The 23439-nt window shown below is 39.8% G+C and overlaps 1 non-coding gene across 1 annotated transcript; it reads left to right on the forward strand.

Annotated features, from left to right (window-relative positions):
• Positions 1 to 248: 248 nt before the first annotated feature.
• TRNAH-GUG (transfer RNA histidin (anticodon GUG)) lies at positions 249 to 320 on the forward strand. Its single transcript has one exon. It is a non-coding gene; the product is annotated as a tRNA-His (tRNA).
• Positions 321 to 23439: the final 23119 nt, after the last annotated feature.

Here is a 23439-nt window from a genome sequence, read left to right on the forward strand (position 1 = left end):
TGGACAGGGAATCCAGTAAATCTTTTCCTACTACAGTTTTCCCAACAGCCAAGAATACAATACTGGTTTCATATTCTGCGATCTTGTTATTGTTCCTCTACAGATAATTAGAGATGACTGAAACACTGCTCCTCTTTCCCAATATTATGCAGATGTACATATCTAGGCAATAGATGGCAGTGTTTCCACAAATTTTAATATTGCCATGGCTCTTAAAGAAAGCTTAGTGCTCAGCTCTTCTGTAGCTCGCCGTGATCGTATAGTGGTTAGTACTCTGCGTTGTGGCCGCAGCAACCTCGGTTCGAATCCGAGTCACGGCAGAAGGGGAGGCTTTTGGAAGAGAACAACACTGGTCCCAAGCTGTACTGCATCTGAACATTTTGCAACCACATATAAAATATTACAAATCAATAAAACAGAAACCATTAGAAGTATTTTAAGCTTTAGAGGTGACGTATGCAGAGTGGCTTTATTAATGCACCAATCCTGGTGCAAGTGTGTTGTGTGTAGGTTTTTTTTTATTTGCATTGACGGATAATATGATAAAACTGGAGTGTAGTGGGCATGTAATTATTATTAATTACAACTACTTAAGCTCTGCTTTGAGCAGACTCGTCAAGTCTGCTTGCTTTTGAGCCTTGCCAGGGCTATGCAGTAATAACAACCCTGAATTATTTGGAAAGATGTCAGCAGTAGATGTGGAAATCCTGTTTAACCAGGCATGAATTGTTGTTAGGAGGGTTTTTTCAGGATGACAGAGAGAAAATGAACTGTCCCTTATCAGTAATTGCAGGAAACATTTTGTTTCTATGATATGAACTGGCTGTAATTTAACTTTCCTGCATCATTGGATAATGTAAGAAGCCAGTTGTTGCTCAAAACGACAATCTCTGAAGTGGGCATTTGGGTCTGATAAAGGGCATATTATAAGTAGACAATGGAGCTCAAACAATAAATAATGTCCATATAAGGTAAAACTTTTTAAATGACATTTTCCAAAAGACTGGGGTTTGTTTTATAAGTGGCTAAATGTTGAATTAATGAGAGTAACATGGCTTTAATGGGCCTTTCTCCATGAGTTAAAAACATGAAGAATACAGCCTGAAAATGTCAACTATATGTATGTTATAATGAGATTTTACTGCCCTACAATGGTAGCCTACCATGTTTTAAATAAGGAATTGCTAGAGGGCACTTTTTTTCCTTTATAAGAGAGAGGGAGGGAGGAAGGTGGGTAGCAGAAACAGAAAAAGCCATTTTTGACATGGTCCCACTGTGTTATAGTCCTCCTGCCCCAGCCTCTGAATTAGCTAGGATTACAGGTGCATGCAACTGCTCCTGGCATGTTTAGCTCATCTGAGAACTGAACCAGGCCTTCCATAAGACTTCTGGCCTCCCAGGTGCTATCTGTGCACCGCCATGGCAGGGTCAAAATGTGTTCTATTATGCCTCTAACCCTTGTTTCCTGATGGCCTAGCAAAAATTTACTTTTGTTGTTTCTGTAGTACTATTTTTTTTTCAAATAAACTATGTACAGAGGCTAGGCACAGATCTATTACGTTCTTTAAGAGCCAGTGAATTCTTAGAAATAATATTCTAGATAAGCTGCAATAAGTATAACTTCTTCACCCTTCCCCCCAAAAAATAAGAGCAGTCTCTGATTATGGACCCCAAAAAAAATTGACCTAAGAGTATTATGAAGTAAGTGAAAGGAGTTTATTGTCTCCTCCAAGACTTGTTTTTAAGACCATTTTTTTATACTGAGGTTTTTTCTTCCTATGACTAATTCTTCCATCTTCATCCCTTCCCCATGTCCTCCACAGATTCTACACCTGCTTTCTCCAAAGGGCTTAGGCTTCGAGGCCTACTTAACTCTCTGGTACTAGTAGTGCTACAAGGAGATATTTGAATTGCAATTATTCTTTAGTTAAAACAGAATAAACCCATCATGGTTATTTGTATTTTATTAAGAGAATGGGAATGCAGTGAATTAATCATTTCAGCAAGAAGACCATATCAGTCAGAATTCAATGGTTATAAGTGAGAGAAACATAACATGTGCTGATTTAAAAAGAAGCATGGGGGCCAGCAGGTGGTGTGGTGGTTAAGATGTTGGACTCACACATGGATGACCAGTTTGAGTCCCAGATCTGGTGGTTTGCTTTCTCACTTTCCTTCTCCCTCCCTCTCTCTGTGTCTCTGTCTGGTGAGCATAATTTTTAAAGATAATAATAATAAGTAAAATTAAATAAATAATTAAAAAAATAAAGAGTCCTTTTGCCCGGAACTACCATCTTCCAGTAACTAACCCAAATGACGAATACAAAGGGAAATAGGAGAGGCACCTGATATATGTTCTCTAGGCCTTTTAGAAAATATGAAGTAGTTTTTTTGGCAACATATATGGGAATCTACAAGAAAGGTGATATTGTAGACATCAAGGGAAGGAGTACTGTTGAAAAGGAATGCCCCACAAATATTACCACGGTGAAACTAGAGTCTACAGTGTTACCCAGCATGCTGTTGGCATTGTTGTAAATAAACAAGGGCAAGATTCTTGCCAAGAGAATTAGTGTGTGTATTGAGCATATTAAGCATTCTAAGAGCAGAAATAGCTTCCTAAAATGTGTGAAGGAAAATGACCAGAAAAAGAAGGAAGCCAAAGAGAAAGGTACCCGGGTTCAACTGAAGTGCCAGCTTGCTCCACCCAGAAAAGCATGCTTCATGAGAACAAATGGAAAGGAGTCTGAGCTCTGGAACCTATTCCCTATGAATTCATGGCATGATGGGTGTTAAGAATAAACTAATCTATGGTCTATAAAAAAAATGAAAAGTAAAAGAAAAAGAAGCATATACCCAGACACAGGTATATAGGCTTCAGAAAAAAACTGAAACCATCTCATTAAAGATAACCAGAATATACTTGTTACATCTTATCCTATTTTGTTTTGTACTTTCTTTCTTTCTTCCATGAATGAAATAGAAGTAGAGAGATAGAGAGCAACAGAGACACATTCACTTCCAACAGGGTCTTCATGCCATAATCTACCCCTTGCTTCAGCCAACCCTATATTGTGGGTGCTCACATGCCTAGCAGGCTCATGGAATTCTTGGAACAAAAACCCAGAACTTTCCCATGTGGGTCAGTCTCACAGAACATTGCACTAGTACTGCGCCATTGTCTAACTCCCCTATATTTCTTTTTGATTGCTGCCTTTATTTTTTTAAATTAACTTCTACGTGGCAGAAAACATGGTAGCCAGCAGCAATTCCTCTTTAAATCTTAAACTTGCCTCTAACAGTAGATCCCTGTAGTTACTATTCTAAAACACCTGGGAAAGGATCTGACTAGCTTAGCTTCAGTTGGGTATTCACAATCAGTTCTGTACATTGTGTAGAGGTATACAGCACAAAAGAGAGCCCTCCCCTTGTTTTGAAGCCAATCCAAGAGTGAGGGAATTGCCAATCTGGGAACCACCTCAGTTATCTCCTTCAGAAACTCCTTCCACTATTTACTAGAGCACACTATTTGGTGACTGTCAGCTCCCACAAACCGGTGAATTCAGTTCCCAAACTATTAGCATCTATACTGCCTTGTGAAAAATTAAAAACACAGGGACCAGTAGGTTGCATAGTGGTTAAGGCACTGGACTCCCACATGGCCTACTACAGTTTGAGTCCCAGACCTAGTGGCTTAAAAATCACACTGTGTGTGTATGTGCTTTCATGCCCAAAATATCAGGAGGAGAATGAAGAAGGGAATGTGGCATGGCCATTTCCCATGGGCGGTGATTTCTTTTTCACTTTCCTTTTCACTGTCTCTATTTCTCTCCAGTAAGAGCACGCACCATATGGCAAAAACCTAAAAATTAAAACAGATAAATAAATAAAAATTAAAAAAGAAACAGTGTGGATGAGGTTCAAATACTAATATGAAAACTAGTTTGATGCAACCTTGAGCATAGGGAGACAGAGCAATTTCTTGAGCAAAAGGAGTACTTTGAATTGTACTTTTAATTTTCTCTCATCTGTCTGCAAGAAGGAGGGACTTTCTCACCCTGCGTGACTACTTTCCCAACTTAGCCAGTAAAGAGCACAAAATCATCCCATATTATTTCATTCTACCATTGGAAAGGAACTGAAATCTGGACAAGTTATAGAAGTTGTCACTCAAAAAGAAAAAAAAAGAAGAAAGAATAAAGAAGGAGTATTACTATGAGAATTAAAATGATAATGTACAAATTAAGAAAAACCCACTTAGTACAAGGCCACATTGTAGAAATATCTCACTAGCATCTAGTAGGGATACAACAATTAATATTTTTTCTCATTATTCTAAGGCTGCCTAGTGCCTTCACCATTGTCCAGCTTTCATTGGTAGAAACTCCAGAGTGAGTTTCCATTAGGAAAAGAGATCCTTTCCATGTATGTCAGAAGTTGAGAGGAAAAGGTGGTGGAGTAGACTCCTAATTAGGGGTAGTACCAGCTAGGGTTGCTAAGTGACTAGCTCTATATCTAAGTTCTCAGTCCTGGTTCTCTGTCTCTTCATGGTTACTATGATGGAAGATCATAAAAACCAATGGTTGTTTTCATCAGCAAAGAGTTTGTTGACATCAGGTTCCAACTTACTGTTGTTAAAATGTGATGTCATTTACTCTAAAACTAACTCTAAATTGAGTTATTTTCAGAAGGAGTTAAAGTCCGAGTTATCAGAGGAAATTAATTCTAAATTCGAATAACATCGACATTGAAACAATATCTGCTTCTAACTTTTGCAGAAGTATTATTTCCATCTCTACATAGGTATTATTTCCATCCCTACATTGTCTATATTTTACACTGAAGCCAATGTTTGCTAATGAAAAATGAGGGTGGTGGCCAGTAGGTGGCATGGTGGCATGGTGGTTAAGGCACTGGAATCCAGCATGGCCAACTGTGGTTTGGGTCCCAGACCTGGCAGCTTGCTTTCTCACTTTCTCTTTTTCTCTTTGGTGAGCACGTGTGCCCTGTAACAAATTTAAAAATATATAATAATGATAAATAAAATTAAGTAGATAATTAGATAATTTTTAAGAGAGATTTTTGCTATAGTGTGTGTGCACTTGCCAGAGAGACAGAAAGCAAGAAATCACCCACAGGGGGAATAGCCATGCTGCAATCCCTTCTCTTCCATTTTCCTCTTGGAATTTTGAGCACACACGCACACACACCGGGCATGTTTTAAGCCACCAGTTCCCAGGCTCAAACCACAGTAGACTACCAGGGAGCTCAGTGACATAACCATTACGCCACCTGCTGGCCCCAATAACATTTTTTTTTTAAAGAAAAATGAGGGTGATTCTGATATCTTTCAAAAAGCATCTCTCCAAAATGTCAAATATAAAGCCATTTCAGGGAAAAGAAAAGTCATTCTCAAACTAGGTTTTCTGATAACATTTCAGCATTAATGATGAACTATTAGAGAACCAACAGAATCCTGATTCTGATCACATGCCTTTGACAGCTGTACTTTTCACCAGTTGATAACATTGTTTTCCCCCTGGATTTGTTCCTTCAAATTGTGAAATCATTTATTTATTGAAATGTCATGACTGTTTATTCTTTTCCTGGGAGTCAACTGCAATAATGAGGGAGTCTTAATTCACTGCATGGCCTGCTACTTTAAGTCATTCATGTTGGTGTAGACACAGTGGCCTATTAGCGTTTGCTCAAGCCCCCCCCCCCCCCAAAAAAAAAACACCGTTACACCAAAAAAAAAAAGTTACTTTAACTGTAATTGCATACCAGAATTTGAAATTCAGCACTACATATCCTTTTTATTATTATTATTACCACAAGCATATAGCTTTAACTAAATGCTTCTTTCCTTGATCTGCACCATTAACCTGTAAAATCGAAGAGGGTTCATGTTCTAATATTTTCTATGCCTATAGTTCAGTAAGAGTTTATAAATGAAAGAAATATGTTTCTGGTCAAGTCATGAATTGAACAACCTAAAGTGAATCATCATAAAATGGGTACTTTCTTATTTAAAAATCAACATCTATTTCCTAATTATGAACACTGTAGTTTATTTTTGTGCAACAAAATACACCAACACATAGAAAAGTATTTATTAAAACAGAATCTGCATGGATAAATCTGCACAGATAAAATTCGGTTTCATGGAGGAGCACTGGGCAGAGAGGTTATTGAAGCTGTAAGGATAAACCTGGGGATGCACAGGTCCTCAGGCCCAGCTCATTGCAGCAATGCAACCCCAGGAATGGCGCCTGTGGTTACTTTGGAACAAGGTAGCAGGTATCCTCCAACAGCTGCTGCAATTTCATCCACAGGATCTGAATATTGGGAGATGGTGTGTGGACTCTTCCCTCGATAGTTCAGTCTTAGAAAGCATCAGATGGTGAAGATCCTGCCAGTGCCCCTACCTGTGCCAAGGTAGTACTATTTACCTCAATAACATCATCCTGAAAGGCTGAAGATCTGTGTGAAGATTGAAAATGTGAAGCTACAAAGGAAGGCAATTACAACAAATGTTGAATCAGAGAGAAAGACCTTCTGAAGTAGAGATCCGGATTCACGTTTCACCCCTGCCCTTCTGACTGCTTGACTTTGTACGTGACCTTCTTTTGCTTTGGTTTATTAGTTAAACTAGGGAGATTTTGAGGATTGGATAAGTTGATGTATTATCTAGTCCGAATCAGAGGACCAGTATTTCCCTTCCCTTCCCTTCTTTCCTTTCCCACAAATTATCTTTTTTCTGGTTGTTTGCATGGATTTCCCAGCACGTAAAAGTCAACCCCCCAGAAAACATGCCTTAGATTCAGTCTCTCTGATCAGCAGCAACTTTAACACATTTGTATTCTCACCTAAGCTCTGCCGTTTGATTTCATGTCATGTTGCCCCCAAAAAGGCGAGCCTGTATTTTCAGTACGTCTGATAAGGAGCAAAGAGCTAGGCAGAGGGTCATGGTCAAACAGATTCCAAGATCAACATAAATTGCCACTAGATGGCACTGCTTGTCATTGTTAATCAAAGACAAGGGTTCTTTTTTCCCTTTCTTTCTTTCTTTTTTTTTTCCTTCGCTGTTCCTGGGCCAGGGTGTCTGCAACTGGGATCCTAATCATATCAGAACTCTTCTGTTTTCTGAAGGAAGGTCCTGTTTTCAGCATGCTATCATCAAGATCTGAAGACCAAACAGACTCCACCTACAATCTAGGGGAATTACCTCAACAATGTTGTCTTTATCCAGAAGTGATTTTAAAAGAATATATTGTATTTGAATGTCAACGTTCAAAGGATCTAAGGCAGAAAATTCCATTTCAAAGGAAAGTGTTATTAATGAAGCCACATAAATCCTGTAGAGGCTGGAGCCATTTCAGAAATCACACCATACAAATCAAAGAAGCGGGTTTTCTACATCCTCTCTCACTTTCTCTTGTTCTTATTTCTGCACCATCTCAATCTTTCCTTCCCCTTTTCACTTACGCAGTTTCCTGAGTGCATGTATCCCAAACTCCAAGACAGGAGAGAACTTGCTGGGAAATCCTAGATACAGCTAACTTCATACCGTGGTTGGAGCCATTTCTCTTCCTTTTATCCCCAAGATACTCAAAGATGGGGTTGAAGCTATAGCAGTGAACTCATGTACCCCACCAAATGGTTATAAAACCTGAATCAATTCTGAAACTTTTCATAGCCCACTTCAAATATTCAGAGAAAAGGCTGGATTAAAGAATAATATTGGGAACCAGCAGTTAGCATAATGGCTATGTCGCTGGACTCCCACGTAGTCGACCGCGGTTCGCGTCCCGGACCCGGTGGCTTAGAACTCATGCCGGGTGCGTGTGCGTGCGTGCCCAAGATCCCGAGAGGCGAATGGAAGAGGAGGGATTGCGGCGTGACCATCCCCCCCTGGGGGGTGATTTCTCGCTTTCTGTCTCTATGTCTCTCTCTGTCTGTCTGGCGAGTGCACGTGCCCTATAGCGAAAACCTCTCAAAAAAAAAAAAAAAAGAATAATATAAATCTATACTGAAAGTTGTCTAAATAAATGGTGTGGGATGTTGAGCAACTGTTCCAGAAGCGACTTACGCAAAAATTCTCCTTCAGATATTTCTCTCCTTCAGATTTCTCATCAAAAATCCCAGCTGCTGAGAGTGCTTTTTCTATTGCCGTTCTCCACTCCTGCAGCTAGTCACGCTCCCTGTCCTAACTGCAAACAGGGGCATCCTACTCCTACTCTGTTTTGTGCTGGTAGTACCAGTGCCCTGAGGTGAGAGGGTGGTCTCTTCAGCCCCGTCTGACTGCATCTGTTTCCAGCATGAGCCTGCTATTGGGAGTAACACTGTTCGGTAGGGTACCATGTTGTCGTGGAATGTAGTCTAGTGATTACACACGAGCTCTAGGCCAGATTGCTGTGTTTAAATTTAAACTCTACCAATTACTTGCTGGGTGATTTTGGGCAAGTTATTAGCTTCTCTGTGTCCCAGTTTATCCACATATGAAATGTGGATGATAGTAGTGTCTTCTTAAAGGGTTGTTGGATGGACTGAGTGAGTTAGCATACGTAAAAACCTTAGATGAGAGACTGGTTCAGAGAAGGTACAATATGACTGGTCACTATGACTCTTATTATTATCATAATTATTGTCATTATTACTATTATAATACGAAGACCTTATGGTAGGAAAAGAGAATTTCAGAGTAAAATAGGAGCCAGGTGGTGGTGTAGTGCTGATACAACTGGATCCACGTGGGAAAGGTTCCGGGCTTGTACCCAGGACTTCCCGGAGTATACTGGAGGTGCATAGACACACCTGTGACCCAGGCTGGCTAAGACTGGGATGGATCACGGCATGAGGACTCTGAAGGGGATGCCTCTCTCTCTTTCATGGAAGAAAGAAACTTAACCAAAAGTGTGAGTCAAATAGACTGTGTGTGTGCCTTTATGGAGCTTTCAGGCTAAAGGAAGAAGCAGCTAAGTCAACTGGCACTTGCAACTCAGCGTAATAGGATCATGGAAAGGAAAGCCACCAGTATAAAAGTACACGTGGACATTTAACCTCTAGTTGGGAATGTAGAGAAAACCTTTTGGCACTGAGACCAAAAGGGGCAAAGAGTAATCTATAGAGATAGTTACCAAAACACTCATTTCTTCTGGTTTTTATGGGATGGGGAACAGACGGCAAGGAGGGAACATTGTTCCCATTTCTGCTGGGTCTCAGTGAGGCTCCAGTGCAGTGAGATCTAAAGAGACTTCAGCACTATTTTGAGGGTTTTACATCTTCAAGTGCTATATGTGGCCCCCAACATCGGGAAGTAGGATTGTCACTGAATGCATGTGGCATGGCAGGAAAACATGCCTAAGCAGTCAGAGGCAAAAGATAGAAATGGAACTTGTTTTCAGCTGGCCTCATAGCCTGGTGGTTAAAAGAGCTAGATCCCTTGGGGTCAGCAGATAGAGTAATGGTTATGCTGCTGGACTCCCACATAGTCAACTGCAGTTTGAGTCCTGGACCCAATGGTTTAAAATTCATAGTAGGTATGTGTACGTGTGTGTCCAAAATCTGGAGAGGAGAATGGAGGAGAAGGGCTTACAGTGTGGCCATACCCCTTGGGAGGTGATTTCTTGATTTCTGTCTCTGTGTCTTTCCAGCAAGCACACATGTTCTGTAGCTAAAACCTCTCTTAAGAGAGAGAGAGAGAGAGAGAGAGAGAGAGAGAGAACTAGATCCACATGGCCAACAGGATTCAAATCCTGGCTCTGACAACTGTGTTTAAATTTAAGCTCCACCGATTACTTGCTGGATGACTTTAGGCAAGTTATTGGCTTCTTTGTGCCTCAGAAAAACACACCAGGTATGTGTACATGAGTGCCCAGAATGTCAACAGAGTGGAGAAATGGAAAAAAAGGGTTTGCAGTGTGACCACAACCCATGGCGGGGGTGGGGAGCTTTCTTCTTCTCCCCTGCTCTCTTTGTCTCTGTCTCTCTCTTTCTCTCTCTGGTGGTACATGCACCGTATGACAATTTTTTTAAAAAGGATGTATTTCTGAAAGTCTATCTGGATGTTCCCAGAAATATCAATGTCAAGGTATCTCTTCAGCCAGGGGGCGGTGACGAGGAAGGGCAGAAGTTCTATGACATCTGGTAAGCTTGATAACAAGCTAGCTGGGATAGGAAAATATAAAAACTTACAAACATTGGGAAAGTAAGTTTTTATTTTTCCTGCTTTTAAGGAATCATAGACTATCCTGTTTGATCAGTTAGCAAACATATTACATGCCCATGCTGTGTGAGGCACTATAAAAACAGAACTGCAATAATGAAAATGAAGGCCTCAATGAGCTTGCAGACTACACGAGAAAATAGACATACAAATAAATTCAGCTGGAGTCCAACACAAACATCATCAAGGTATCAGCAAAGTCTTCTGGGAACACAGAGGAATGTATAGAAACTGTAAAGGCATGCTACCTAGATCTGACTGGCAGAAGTCACAGTGATAGAAGGGGTAGATATGCAGGATAAAGACAAAGACAGGAAAATCATGTAGCAATTAGTAAGATTATCAAACTATGAACAGAAGCCTCAGTTTTTTTCTTTAAGTCAAGAATTGTCACACACACATTTGACTCTCTTGAGTCACAGTTTAGGCAGACTTGGGAACTCTTAAAGATGGGACTACTCTTTCATTCTGCCAGCTATCTTCATCTCCAAAGCATTTCCAAGAAAGAAAGGTAGAGAAGAAATAAAGATTAAATAGGGTAAGGCAAAGAAGAACACTGTACTCATGAAGAAAGATGGCTGCCACCAAACTATCTAAGGTGGCACCGTTCTTTTCCTTTAATTAAAAAGGGCACACAGGTGAGTCCCCCCATAGAGCTGCTGAGCTGCAGAAACTGAGCATATTTTACTCATTTAGTCATTTCAGCTCGTATCTGTTGAATGCGTGATTTATTAAGGTGCTCTTCCACGTACTGGGGGAAAGAAGAATGAAACTAGGCCTCTACAGTGAAGTAACACCTGGTTCAACAACCTGAAAATGATAGTGCCACACAATCAACCTTAGATGCACTAAGGCAGCCCTGCAATTGGAAGTAAAATAAGTGCCCCAAATCAAGTGGCTTCATTTCAGCCTCTGTGGATACTGAGAAAGGATGTAGCAGTATGAATCTCCAATCATACTAATATGCAGATGCACAAAGTCTCTTTCTGTTGTTCATTATTGATCTGGCCTTTCTTATAAGTTCCACCCTGTGGGAAATAATTAAATACTCAATTCAGTTTGAATTTTAATCCAATGCCACAATGTAAGTATCCTGCATAAGTGCAGCTCGGTCTTTCCAAATAGCAATTCAGTCTTGGTATTGTCTACTTCTTGTCCCTAAATTCTCTACCATTGTGTACATGCTGCAATGTACAGCAGGGCTCACATGATCTTGTTGAACCAGAACAAGGGGGGTAATAGACCACAGGGTGCCTGTTCTACCCTCTATTCCTGCTCATACAAATACTAAAGACAATGATGGGCAAACCTTGTGCTTTGACTTCTCTCACCTTGGTTGGGTACTGGCCCTTCCTGCCTGACTCAGGCTCCCTGTAAGAATTCCCTTAAAGTATTTGACCTATCTTGTCCCAGGGAAGAGTAGCCCACTCTCTAATTATCTGCCTTCTGATGCTATGGGAACGTATGGGTGTCAAAAGGAAGTGCACTTCCCTCCCCACTTCCTCATCCTACCTATGGGTCTCTCACATAAAATTCTATCCAGTTCATCAAAGTTATGTCCAGATTTGTCACACCAGATCTCTAGGCCTGTCTAAGTCCTTTCTCTCTCCATAAAGCCAGACTCTAGCCTGTTGTCTTGCTGACAATGTTAAGAACCCACTCTCAGAGCTTTGCCTCTGGGTCAATAAGCCTCATGGTGCAGGTCTCTGAGAGAGAGCTGTGGAATGGTGATTTAAGAAGGAAATGAAATACATGTCTTTAATATCTACAAAGAGCATATCACTTTTAGAATAATAGAATTGTATTTCTTTGTTTTCTAATTGGGTAGTCCAAGGAATGTCGTTCTGCAGGTTGCCTCTGGGTAAACTGTGGCAAGTGTTTCAAGCTCAAATAAGTTTAGGGAATGCTGAGTTAAACAAAGTTAAATAGGTTTATTTAATGTGAAACCATCAGAGCCTGTAATATGCTAATGTGTTCTGTGAATTCTGATATGCTGTTCCCCAAACTTATTTGACCAGGGAATACTTTGTTCACATCTCCTGGAAAGTGTTCTGAAGAATACAGGAACTGAAAAGCCTGAAAATTTTTTGTCCCCAGAATCAGTGAATACATCCATTACAGCATTCCTTCTTAAGTGGGTAAAGAGAAGTGTATAAAGCAAAAATCTTTCTATATCTGACTTGTTTACCACCTGGGCTATTCCTTTACTCTCTTGGCCTTTTGCTTATTTTTTACTAAAACTATCATGACATTGGTGTTATGAGCATGAAGTACCTGAGAATCAAGCAGTTGAAGACACTAGAACTTAAAAATGTTTCTCCCAAAGTAAATAGACAAACATACCCTGCCTGTTAAAAAATGAGAGATAAAAGAACCAAATTCTCACATTCTCTGGGAATTTCTCTAGAGGAGATGCATACTGACCCAAGATGGGAAATGGATGATGGTTCATGGTTAAGGAATGCAAAATAAAGATCTCATGACTTTCAATATAAAAATACATACGGTGTAAGATTACTGCACAGTTCCCCACAATCAGAAAGAATGCAAATACTCCCTGCATGGCGTGGACAGGAAAACATAATCTGAGTAGACCAAAAATTGGGAACAACAGGAAAGTTCTGGCCAGGCTGCCTTGAAGAGAACATAATGATCTTAAAATAGGTTCCCTAAAATGGGCAATACCTAAGGAAAAATAATCAAAACCCAAGGGACATAGATGAGTTTCTAGGGAGGACAATGATGGATGAGAGGAAATGGCAGGAGAAAACCGTAGCCAGCCAGGATAATGGGCCCAGTGACCCTTTTACCTTCCTCAAACTTTTCTTCTGTCCTTGTGTAAATAGAGAAGAGGCCCACTCTGACACGCAAGTGAAAAGGAGGAAAAAATTGATATTTCATGTGCAGCCACATGTGGGCTGAGAGTATAACTCATAAAGAAAAAAATCAATGTCATTGTGCACATCTCTGTGTAAGAGGGATTGATTTACGTGTGTATCCCTAGTGTGAGAAAATATCCTGAGCACACAGGAAAACAGCAGGGAGTTCCAGAGTCTCAGAAGAATCAGGCATTCTGCGCTTTCATGTACAGGAGCCATAAAGCATGCTTAAGAATGAAGTAGGAGAACACTTTTTGTACCAAACCCTATTGCCAGTCCTGCCCCTCAGACTTCTTCTCAAAAGAAACAGTGATGTATGTATTATTTTCCAAATCAATCCATCAAAACTCATTATTGGTAGTACTCTCTGAATTCCATTTTAAAATATTGCTATTGTCATGTGGACATACTTTTTACTCACAAAAGTCAATAGAGATAGGAAAGAATTTGAGCTGTCACGAATCCATATGACTCTATAAAAAATAAAATGAAAGCTGCCCATATTAAGCCTATTGTTGAGAATTCAGAAGTGTGCGAACACCTCAGCTTCCTCCAGATCAGGCTAGGAGATTCTGTAAGCATCATTGTTTGTGTCCAACAGCCTCCCACCCTTCTTCCTCCTTTCAGCTTCTCCCACAACACAGGATTTTGGTTGATAGGGCTAGGAACACAGTACTCTGTATCCCCTTCAGCCTCAGAGGTGGTTTCTAGAATCAAGCTGGGTCAATTTAGTGCCATTACTATCTAGCCAAAGTGATTAGGCCAAAGTATGAACACATAGTCTCTGCTGAGTCAATCAGAATCTTCCTTTAAATGTCTTGAATGGAAAGAGAGGGCAAATTGTCTTAGAACTGCTCTTCCAAAGTTTGGTTTTGCAAGTCTATTGGCCTTTAGGCCTTATTGCCTTCTTCAGTTTAAAGTACTTCCAGCTAGACATCTATCAGGTGCAATGGAAAGGCTTCCAACTATATAATAGAGCGACATTGGCACTATGAAAATGGAACTTACTTTCTTTCTCTTACTTTAGAAGAGTATTTACAGAAGGCATAGAAGTACCTGCAAGCAAACATGTGGACACTCAGATTGTGACCCATTGGGAAGAACAAGTGTCCAAGATGGCTAATATAGCTAATGGATTTCAAGTGTCCTGCAAAGAAAAGTACCCAGTAGCCAGAGTCTTAACGTCTGGGGAAGAGTCAGGAAAGTGTTCTTAAGGAAGTGACATTGAGGCTGGGACCTAAAGACGGAAGTTAGGTCTTGCCTTCATAGGCTAATGTCTCCTTTTCTATTTTAAGCCTAATAGCAGGTGGCTACTTATGGTTAAAATGGCTTCTTTGTTTTTCCTGTGACTGATATACACCAGGCTGTTATATTAGATAATATCAGTGGGAATATAATGACTTTTTCTGTATTTTTCCTGTGACTGTGTCAAGTAACAAATGTATAAGAGGAACTTTTGTTTGGAGTGAAGTGGTAGGTAGAAAAGTAAGATAAATAGCCCTCAAGAAACAAAACAAAACAAAACAAAACCAGCAATCCTAATTCTTTTCTGATGAATTATGTTTGGAGTCCTAAATATGTTAAAAATTCTGGCATGCCTATAATTTAATTCTCTGTTAAAAATCAAGAAAATGTAGAAAATTAGATATGGTTGGGTACAAAGAATACACACTTTCATTGAAAGTGAACTCTAAAGGTATATCAGAATAAATCTGAGTTACTACGCAAATTAGCACTGGGCCAATCCTAAAGTGACATCCTTTGCTTTGAGGAGATGTTTTTAATTGTATTGGCCCTACCGTCCATTGGTTTGTAGCTGGAAATTTACATTGGTCAACTCTCATTTGTATGTCAATATGATAATTCATATGGAAAGCACATCTTATCTTCCTCAATGGCAGAACTAATCTGATTTAGCATTTTAAAATTATTTTATTTAACTTTATTTATTTATTTTTTCATTTTAATTTGACCAGAGAGGGACAGAGTCAGGGGGAAGGGAAAGTGTGAGAAAGCGAGCTGCCCTGGACTCAAGCAGCAGTCAGCCATATGGGAGTCCAGTGCCCTTAACCACCATGGCGCCTGGTGGCCCCCTGATTTACCATTTTAATAATGTATGTTCTACATTCTCCTTCAGTCTTAAATTCCAGGTAGTTTTTGAATAACTTATTGTGTTCATGATTTTACATTTTATCTTGTGAAAAGATGTGTACACTCTCTGAATCAGGTACTAGGTTATCTGTCCCTCTTGAATCTTTCTCTATTATCCTCCGAAGCATCTCATCCAATAACTAATATTGAAAATCATTTAGCAAATCTCTATTGAGGATTTAACATATATAACTGTAACTACTACTGTAACTCTGAGAACTTGGAAAAATAAATGTTTATTTCAATTGTTGTGATGTTATTTATCTCATTTAACATTTGATAAAAATTGTCATCTAGAGAAAGAAAGGAAAAAGAAAGGGAAGGTAGAAGGAGGAAGTAAAGAAAGAGTCTGCTCCTTTATATTTATGAATGCTACAATTATTTTACATAGTACAAATGACCTTTTTGTCAAAGACCCAGAGTTTTTGAATTATCTGGTAGTATTTTGCACTGAAACAGTTGAAGGAAGGATGTAAAAAAAAGAAATCAATGCAATTTACTTATAATTAATGCAAAAAGAAGTTAAAGATGAAAAAATGGCTTATTCTCAGTGGTGCTGCTGTTGAACTGTCATCTAAAAGCTGATATAATTAGTGAAAGCATGTTAATTGAATTATGGCAATTAAGTCAGCCTTGAGACAAGAGGGTCCCTTCTGATTGACGAGATACTGGTAATTCTGTAACCCCGTCTCCCCTGTTAGAAAGTTTCAGGACTATGTCTCATCCTGCCCCTTAGTACTTAAGCTATCATGGTGGAGCCAAATCTTGATTTCTCTGGTGTTAATTATCCACTTTGTGGTTTTCTAGGCCCTTGTATTCTCTTCCTCCTTTCCACAGGATTACGAAGTTGACACATTGATAAGTAGGTAGACTGGAGCCATGAAGAAGCCATGCGATTTGCATCTGTTATTTTTACTACCAAATATCTTCACCAGTAAAAGATAAGGAATGGGAGGAAATGATAATATTTTGGAGACTGATGTGGAGAATGATTATCTTTTCAGCCCTTTCTTTAATAATGTCATTATTGACTGAAGTGTTGAGAAAAGTCTGAAGCAGAAGTTCACATGGGTTTGGGGGCTGTTCAGGGATTCTGGCCATGTTAACCACTTTTTATAGATGCTGTAGAATGAGCTAGCAGCCTGTATATTAGATCATGTCCCTAATCTGATATTAATAAACAAAATAGCCTTGGGAAATTTCCTACCTCTCTACAGGACTAAATTTACTCTATGAAATAAGATCACTACAGTTCCTTTTAACTCCAGAATCCTACACTTTTTGGTCTATTCACAAACTCAGTGCTGCATTTTCTAAGGTTTTGAATATGCATTGTTGGCTTCCTAGTCGTGGGGTAATAAGCTGCATAGGCAGAAGCTGTGCCAGGCAGGAATACTGATGGGAAGTAAGATTGTGCTACTTAGGACTGTCAGAGGGTCAGAGTTGTAGATTCTCCCAGAAAACAAGAAAAGTCATGGGGTAGAAGATATGAGAGGACCATGCTGAAATGTCTTAGCACAGCAGTCCTGGGGAAGTGCTGTGAGCACGGCCAGCCTCATCTTGTGCAGAACTCAGTGCAAAATGAAAACGTGGGGCCCTTGTTCAGAAATTAAGAATTTCTGGGGCCGGCAGATGGCGTGGTGGTTAAGGGTGCTGGATTCCCACATGGCTGACCATGGTTCGGGTTCTGGACCTGGTGACTTGCTTTCGTGCTTTCCCTTTCTCTCTCTCTCTGCCTCTGTCTGATCAAATGAAATAATAATAATAATAAATGGAAATAAATAAATAATTCTTAAAATAAAAAAAGAAATTAAGAATTTCAAAATGGCAACCACAGTGCGTGAAACCAAACACAAGACCTTTCTAAGTGTGGGACCCTACATGGCTGCACAAGTCATAGGTCCATGATGTTGGAACTGTCGCCCCTGGCTGGTAGGGTTTCAGCCTATTTTCCAGGGATTGAAGTCATAGTAACCTCCTTCCTTGGGTCCTCTGAATCTGTAGGGCTGATTTCAAGTCAAGTCTGCTTTTCATTCAGTGCTGTTTCTTGCTTGCCTTTTTTTTTTTTTTTTAAACAGTGCTGCTAGCTGTATAAATATTTTACAGTTCCCCTATGAAAAGTTTCCAAGGGGCCCATGTCGAGGGAAAAAAATCTTTGAAAGGATTTTTTTCCATAGCAATTAAAACATTTCAAAGCACTGAGAGCTCCCCCAGTCCCACTTTGGTGCAACAAACCTCTATTTTTTTTTCTTTTTTTTTTGCCCAGTTTGGATGGCTCTGGGTCTGAAAATAAGCCAGCCTCTTTGTTTGGTGACTTTGTGGGTTGCTGATAGACATTTGGAATTTAAATTCATTAGATACATGGCAGAGCTGTGGATGAAACCAGTGGAGGGCTTAGAAATGCTGTGATCAGAAACCCCAACCCCTGTTTCCTGTATCTCATTTACAGGGGTAAAGTGACTATAAATCACCCTAAAGCTCATTTTGGCTCCCCAGATGAAGTCAAATGTACACTCTGACTTATGTATATACCATTTTTAGTTAACGCACCAATAAAAATAATTGTGCAAGCCTAAATTTGGAAGTGTTCCCAGCGTTTATGACAAAACTTAATAAAGCCAGGCACATTGGATGTAATATGGGAATTTTATTGAAATGAAATTAGTCCATCATGTAAGCTCCACATTTTCCTCAGATTTCTTGGACTTCATATGAGAACTCTCCTGGGGACCTTAATAGGGTCCTTCAAAAATTCGAGTGCAGTACGTAGAGAAATAGGGTTCGGACTCTGCAGTGGGTAGGATGGCACAGCATGACTTCTGATGCAGCAACCCTCACACACTTCTCCAAGCGTGCCCTGCTCTCTTAATCATAGGGTCTAAGCAGCACATATAGTTTTGTGTTTCATTCAAAACAGGGGACTCCTGGAGAGAAGAGGGTGGGGGGTCCTTTGTCATTCTAGTAACAACAGTATGTGCCAGAAGCCGATTATGTCATTTCCCTGAAGAACCTGCATGGCAGTAGCCATTGTATGTATTCACATGGTCTAGTCTATATAGTCTAGTCTTGTTGCTTGGTTGTATTTAGGGATGAAACTCAGGGCTATGAGATGCTTTTTGGTGCTCAGAGGAGGAGGCAATATCTATGTTTTGAAATTTAGAGTCGAATGAGGTGGTATAGAAATGAAGAGATCTGTGTTGAGGAACTTCGAGTTTTGATATGTGTTATATTTCTTTTACAGTGGTTCTCAAACTTTAATAAGTACATAAACACTTTTTGGGGTGCTTGTTAAGAAACATATACCTGGGCTGGACAGAACAGCAGTAAAACACAATGCTCTAAGAGGCTGACCCACATGGGAAGGTTATGGGTTTAGATCTGAAGACCTCCCTAAGTACTTTGGGCACTCACGTGTCTATGATCCAGGACGGCCTATGGCTAGAGTGTATTGTGGCATCCAGGCCCTGTTGGAGATGCTATCTCATTGTCTCTCACTTATGGAAGAAATACATAAAACTTAAAAAGGTCCCTAAAAATATACCTAAGTCCTACCTCAACAGATTTTATTTTATTTTATTTTATTTTATTTTATTTTATTTTATTTTATTTTATTTTATTTTCTATAGGGTCTATGTGCTGGCCAAAGAGACAGAGAGAGAAAGCAACAAATCACCTAGGAAAGATGGCCATGCCACAATCCCTTGTTTTCCATTTCCTCGCAGAATTCTGGGCACACATATGCACCCCATGTAAGTTTCAAGCTACTGGGTCCAGGACTTGAACCACAGTCAACCATGTGTGAGTCCAGTGCCTTAACCACTACACCACCTGCTGGCTCCTACCTCAACAGATTTTAATTTATTACACCTCTAGCTGCACCTAGGAATCTACCTTTTAAATAATATGCCCCAGGTGATTTGGTAGCACAAGGATCTCAGTTTGAAAATTACTTCTATTAGGTTGGTCATCAACAGCATCAAAGAAATTTCAATATATTTAATAAATGCTTTTTGTTGAGATGTTATCACATGTTGAGCAGAGAAAGGTTTTCCAGCCCAACTACTTCATTGTATTTGGAGCACCATCTAAGTAGATATCTAGACTATTTATGAAAATCATGGGAAACAGATAATTCACAACTTGGTTGTTGTCTATTTCAGAGCTTAATCACCATTGCTACAAAGGTGTTCTTAGGTCTATACAAATTCCTTTTTTGCTGAAATGTGAGCCCATTTCTCCCTATTTCTTCCTTAGAAGGAACAGTTGATATCTTGATAATATCCTGTATGTATTTAAAGGAAGTTAAAGTTACCTCCCTATTAATCCACAAGGCTGATAGATTTGCTCCTGGCTCAGGGGCTGGTTTCCAACCTTAAGGTTCCAACTCAGTAGGTCCAAAGATGCCTGCATTGGGTCTGCACTGTGGGCATTTGTCTCCTAGGATTCTTTCTGCAAAGCCATCTTGGTTAGACTGTGGTGATTTAATGAACCTTTTTTTAAAATAATTATTTTATTTTTATTTATTCATTCATTTTATTTTAAATTTGACCAGAGAGGCAGAGGTTGAGAGTGAGAGAGAGAGGAAGTGAGAAAGCAAGCCACCAGTTTCAGGACTTGAGCCCTGGTCAGCCATGTGGGAGTGTCCAGTGCCTTAACCACTACGCCACCTGCTGGTCCCCTAATGAACGTGTTTGAACACTGACATCACCACTTCCGTGGCTCATGTTCTACTTTCCCTTACCTTTCCTAAGCTTCAAACTTCTAATGAACAGAATATGTAACCTTGCCTGACCTCTGTAGCTAGAACAGAAAATGAATTGGAAAATTTAAATGGAAAGTGGGCAATGCCTTTTTATTTAGGTGATAGCAGTGGCCAGCCGCTGAGGTCTGTGTGATCATCTCTCTGTGTTTTGTTTCTATTCAATATAATATAATAAAGACGATGGGATGTCATTCACATCATGTTATGTTCATAACATATTTTACAAGTCTTATTATAAGACTCTGTCTTGGTAGCAAAATTGCCCCAGAGATGCTCCTTAATGGCTTGATGAAGAAAATAGCCATGGTGGGAAAGCCCAAGTGGGAAGGAGCCACAGGTGGCCTCTAGGAGCTGAAGGCAGTCTTTAACCAATTGCCAGCAAGAATCTGGGCCTTCAGTTAAATGGTGAGGAAAAGAGGACCAGCAAGTGGCATAGTTGTTAAGGTGTTGGACTACCATGTAGTCAACCATGGTCTGATTCCCAGACCCAATGGCTTGAAACTCATGCCAGGCACATGTGCATGTGTGCCCCAAATTCTGAGATGAGAATGGAGGAGAAAGGATTGCAGCATGGCCATCCCTTCCTGGGGAATGATTTTTTGCATTTTCTCTCTGTCTCTCCAGAAAGTATACATGCCCTGTAGCAAAAAAATCTCTGAAAGAAACAACAACCAAAAAAACTGTGAGGAAATAAAAGCCAGAAACTGGGGCCCTCAGTTAAACTGTGAGGAAATGAATGCTGTCAACCATCTAAGTGAGCATGGAAGCAGGTTCTTCTATGTCAAGACTGCTCATGAGAACGCAGTCGGGTCAGCAGCTTGAATCTGGCCTTCTGGCATCCGAAGCAAAAGACCATTAAGTCTTCAGGCTCTTGACCCACAGAAACTGTGAGTTAATAAATGCAAGTCATTGTTTTAAGCTGATAAATTTGTGGTGATTTATTAGTCAACAAGAACAAAACAATGGAATACCGTTTGATTGGACTGATCTGGGGAAGTATGCAAGGCACTGAGAAAAAGCATCCAGAAAAGCATTTAGCCTGGTGTCAGACTCAAAGTATATTTATATACTTGTAAATTTTTCGGACTATGTTTAAACTCTTCTACAACATTTACATAAAAGTTACCTTCCCTTAAAGATGAACAATTATTATAACAACAATTATCACTTATTGAACATGTGCTATATGCTAGTCACACTTTGAAGTGCTTTGTGTATGCTAATTCATTGAATCCTCTTAACATTCCTATTAAGTAGCCAATGTTATTAACTCCAATTTGTAGATGTGGAAGCTGAGGCACTAAGAAGGAAGCCCATTGGCTCAAGGTCACAATTAAGTAAATTTACCAAAAGAAAGGAAAGAAGGAAGGAAGGGGGAAGGAAAAGAGAGAAATAAAGTCAAAAGATAAAAAATAAAAGAAAGGATTGTGGCCTGGTGTCCAACTATGACAAATTATGCTTCCATGTATCTTTATTTTTAGAATTATGTCTAGATTGCTAAAGCTGGGCATGCATGGGCCTTCCTAGATGTCTGAGAGGGCCCATATGAAGTATCACAGGGATTTTCGCTACTGATGATAAGAAGTACCAAGTAGACATCAGTGAATAATTTAGTAGTACAAAAAAGTAAAATTTGTGGAAGTTCAAACCCTCGAGCCAAGGAGGATCTCTTCTTCAATTCCCCAGACATGAGACTTGAACTGTAGAGTCACTCCCTGTAGAGTAACATCTGGCCTACTAACTTTTAGTAAGTTGTTTGCAATGTTATTCCTATTTTTGTGGCTTTTCCTTCTGTAGTCTCAGTTTTATTGATATTCTTTTTGAAAAATGTAGAAACAAAAGACTGAATTTGACATGGTCAATGAAAGTGTAGTTTTGTGACTCTCTTAGGTCATGTTTTTTTAATGTACCCTGGAATGGTATTAAATTTGGAAATAGCAGCACAACATCCCAGGCTGGTAGGAAGCCTATGATTTACTTTTTTCCTACAGGCCTTAAATTTAATCAAGCATCCCCAAATTCTACTTGTAGCCCTTATATTTCCTTTGGCCTTCAGAACTCCTTTCAGATTTAGCTAACATGTTTTTAGTGAGTGTCAAGGGGTAATTACTTGTGTCTTCATTTTGCAGATGAAAAAAACTGAGACTCAGAGAAGCTAAACTGTTTGTGGTTAAGTAATTAAAAATAACAGATGAGAGATTTGAAATCAAACTATCCTGTTTCATGCTCAGGGCCCTCTTCACTATACTAAACTGAGTGCCATATATTTCCTATAAAAGGAGTCTTGATGGGAAATTGTAATGAGATAGACCATGCTTCCCTTCACCCCACATTCTTGAGAATACAGAAAAAATCAAATAAAAGTTACTTATATTTGCCTGATAACCGCCCTAAATGATGTGTTTTTTTCAGCTCACTGGGAGGGCGCTACCTGCCCAAAGTGTGTCCTCTATTACTATTCACTCCATGGGAGACTTATTCCTTTGAATCTATAGGCTTTTGGGTTTTCATAAGTTTCAGTAAGGTTTTATCAGAAGATTATGAGAGCACAGAGCATGATGGGAGGCAGCGGTTCTGAGCAATCCCAGTGTTCTTTAGAAATCTCCCATGTTTTATATTCTACCAGTTAGAGATGGCAGCTGCCTGTTAGAGAGGTGTAAGTGAGTGAAAGGGGTGGGCAGCTTGTAATACGGCTTTCCTGAATGGGCAGGGCTGAGCCCTGAAGTGGAGGCACTCTTCCTAGAACATTTGTAACCAGACACCGCACCACTTAGAGCAGAAACTGAACTTTTAGCCTCTTCTGAACAAACATTTTTAAAAGTTCCTAAATAAAAAAAAGTTTAAAGCCCCCTCTCTACACCCATAATCTTGCTTTGTCCTTTGGTCTAGTTTAATGATATATCCCACGCCCTGAGCAGTCCCCTTTAGGGAGTGACTCTACAGTTTAAGTCTCATATCTGGGGAATTGAAGAAATTCTTCCTTCTCACTCAAAGCCAGTCTGGAGTAACCCATCACAGCTGGAACTTTCTCCTCTGAGTCCTGCTCCTCCCCTAGATTCCAGATCACCTCTCCACAAGCCCCGTAGCTGCTGAGAAGAGAGCAGAACTTGACTCATTGTGGCATTAGGGAGAATGGTTGGGAGCCAGTAGCAACAGAAGAAGAAGATTGAATCTTTATTTGGAATCTCTTCAACTAGGAGAGAATAACCCAATTTGAACCCTGGTAATTACTTTCTTAGCTGGTAGGTCTCATAGTATCATCTGAAACCATGTCCATCATCTCATCTCACTTAGTCATTTGTTCAATGACATTTATTGTGGCATTTGGGAGAATGGTTGGGAGCCAGTAGCAACAGAAGAAGAAGATTGAATCTTTATTTGGAATCTCTTCAACTAGGAGAGAATAACCCAATTTGAAC

Source organism: Tupaia chinensis, unplaced genomic scaffold (assembly GCF_000334495.1).
Source record: "Tupaia chinensis unplaced genomic scaffold, TupChi_1.0 Scaffold143247_2, whole genome shotgun sequence".
Lineage (NCBI taxonomy): Eukaryota > Metazoa > Chordata > Mammalia > Scandentia > Tupaiidae > Tupaia > Tupaia belangeri.